This window comes from Parambassis ranga, chromosome 8 (assembly GCF_900634625.1).
Source record: "Parambassis ranga chromosome 8, fParRan2.1, whole genome shotgun sequence".
Classification (NCBI taxonomy): Eukaryota; Metazoa; Chordata; class Actinopteri; family Ambassidae; genus Parambassis; species Parambassis ranga.
Window position 1 is genome coordinate 18,196,969 of NC_041029.1, and position 3,356 is coordinate 18,200,324.

A 3,356-nucleotide genomic window follows, 5' to 3' on the forward strand; every position below is an offset into this window, starting at 1 on the left:
ACTTAAGGCCATTTCTCAGGTCTGAATAGTAGAATCAATGATGGCTGAGCAGGATCCTGGCTCGCAGCCACACTGGGACACACTCACTGAGACACTTTAATAAAACAGAGCCATTAATCTCGTTAGTAACGCGTCCTTATGGCCGTCAAAATGTTGAGTTAGGGAAAGGCTTAAAGGCATGGAATTAGTTTCTCTATTCTCTGTAATGGAGACAACAATGATTTATTAATTAAACACACGCACACAAAGGGAGTGTCAGTCACTGTCTTATCCACTCCTCACTGTGAACTGTCAGTCTCTTGTCAGCTCCTTTTAGCAACCAAATCCTCAGGTCATTTTGATCTTCTTACCATCACAATGCATTTCTTTCCACTTCTTTCTTTCCTTTCTATAACTCACTGAGCTCCTTTTCCTTCGAGAAGTCGCTCTGCTGCATATTCACAAAAATCTAAAAATACATTTCGACTGCTTCTCGCAGATTTCTCAGAAAAAGAAACAACTTAGCAGAAAAAGGTTAAAGTACTCAGCTCTTTCTACTTCAGGTCCCTTCCAGTGGTATTTTTTGTTTGTCCACCTCTTTCACACACCTGTTCATTCTGAGCTGCTGAATGTTTATGAGTAGGAGGAAATGACTAAAATTCATCTGTACAGGGTCCTTTCTCCTGTTTCTCTCTCAGGTTGTGGGAACAGTTGGGTAGTGTCACCTCCTCTCTCCCTTAGATCGTGCAGTGTGATTAAATATAAGAAATAAGAGCTTCCTGCATTTTAAGGGACGTTTTCAGAAACAATAGCAGCCGTGACACAGATCCCTGTTTGTAGAAAATCTGCTGCTTTCAAACTCACTTGTTATTTCTTACTCGCATGCACACAGTGTTTGTGTGAGAGAGAGAGAGACCAGATACTGTCCTCTTAGATCATCCTGACATCAATGACTTGTCATACAGCGGTCCCTTCTGTCAGCCACAGCGGACAGAGAGCCACATAAGTCTTTTAAGCAGCAGTCGAAGACAATGATACCCAGCTGTCCTCACAGAGAGCAGAACATCAAACACACATGTGTGCCAGTACACACACTGAATACACACACACAGTGACTCAGTGTTAAGTCACAGGAGAAGTTCTCCCTTTAAGTTCACACGTCAAACTGCAAGATGCACATAACTGCACCCAGGCAGGAAAATAGAACTAACACACACACACACACTCTCTCTCACACACACACACACACACGCATACTGAGGAAAAAAAAGACTTCAGAGAGGATCCTGAGTACAGACAGGCTCGTGGCAGGGAGTTTTCCAAAAAGTTTTGCATCCTCACAAGCAACATAAAGATAGATTTCTGGGACTGAACAGACAGCTTATTTCTATTGGTGGTTAATTTATCCTTAAAAATCATCCTCATAGAGGTAAAATAAAATACACTGAATCTGTGAAGATATCACCAAGAAAGATCTATATATGCTTCAAGTGGCTGAGCAGAGAAGCATGAGAGTCTCCTGCCGAATCCAGCGACAAGCTGCTGCTGTGAGAAAACATCCGTTAGAGGTGAAAAGGTTGTGGATTATGTAGGTGTGTGTACTGTCTGTGTTCACAATATCATTTGATAACATATCAATAATATACCCAATATGATATGATGCGTTCACCTCTTAAACACGTCCTCATGAAAACACATTTAGCATTGAGTCCATCATACATCCACCAGATACCACATGTGCTACAGAACAAGCTTTTATTCAGGACTCTGAGGTTCAGGTCCCCCTGACAGCCGGCCACTCTGAACAGACCCGACCCAACTTCAGTCACAGTCTTTTAAACTTGTTGGAAATGTTCTGGCTGAGTCCGGATGCACTTTGTTTGTAAACCACCATCACGAGAGTTTGTTGTGTTCACTTGGCTTTAGTAGGTCTGACAAGTCCTGTACTCTGTAGCTCCCCCATCAGGAGCAGTTGGTAATTGTCTGACCCCCATCGTCATGCAAAAATCTGCTGAAGCCGCTCTGTTGGTGTGTCCTCCTAGTCTTTTCCCAGTCTGTTGAGACTGGGAAAGTCGTACTGTAGATAGCTCAGTCGGCAGGAACGGCAACACATGGTAGAAATGTTAAAGGAATAGTACCAGCAATTAGCAATGATCATGTCCACTTTCACAGAATCATGAGAGATACAGGCATTTTAGGTCAGCTTTTTTGTCTAAAACAAAGTAAAAATATACAATGTTTGACTGATTTGATTTTTCTTTCAAAACATTTTCATTGAGATGGTAGTAGATATGTGATGGCTCCAGTGTGTACGGATTAAACTCTTATTAGAGTGTGGTAGTGGTGCAGGGATGCACCATTTTAAACTGCTGGATCAATGCAGGCCCAGCTCAAACCTATAAAGCAGTTTCTCTTTTCAAAATGCCATAAAACTAGCAGCGATGCTGGGAAAGCAATAGGAGCTGCCTCATACGATAACAGACTCTCCCTAATAATCACCAGCTCTCTTGCTGCAAGGCTTTCAGAAAATCCTCCAATGGCCTGATGTGATGATCTGCCCTGTTTTCTCTGACCTTATTATTTCAATCCATTCACAGAATACATCTGTCTTTTTACAGGCGCATCGCAAACAGCCGCCATCAGCCAGTCATTAAATAAAGATAAAGTGGACACTCCGGTTAGCAGGAACACTGGGAAATACGCAGCTCCACTTGATACTGTAGTAATGACTAAAGCAACAGCAGCTTCAGCAGTGTGTGCGTGTTTTTATAGCACCAAATCAAAGCCTTCAATTAGAGCTGTGCTGAGACATTAAAGCAGGCGGTTTCAAACACGTCAGAGAAGAAGAAAAGAAAAGTCAAGAGGGCAAATAAAGATGTTTCTTGTACAAATTTGCAGACGTATCTGCTTAGACGTACGAAAATATCTCAAGACGGGTGTGGTTCATTTGCAGATATAATCAGGCAGGGTGTCAAGGACTGTTTGGGTTGATTTATACAGAGTTATGCCGGGAAGCAAATTAAAAACACAACCTCACTGTATGTGTCAATCAGGCTCAGTCACACAGGGAAAAAAGGATTCGCATCATTGGTTCAAACAGGTGAGTGTGAAAGAGACAAAGAAGGAGCCGGCGCTGTGGTTTGTTGTGTGATGAATAAAAAGCAGCGACAGGCAGGAGTGTGTGCAGGCTTTGAACTGTGTGTGTGTACATATACAACTGTGGGTAAAATTAGGAATTAGAGCAGGGTAGAGAGGAGAATGTGTGCATTCAGTGTGGGTCAGTGCTCAGTGCGCAGCCTCACTCACCATTTCCCTCTGAGACGGCTGTAAAGGAATATGTGATGGTGATGCTGAGAGTGAGGGAGAGGCAGAGAGGA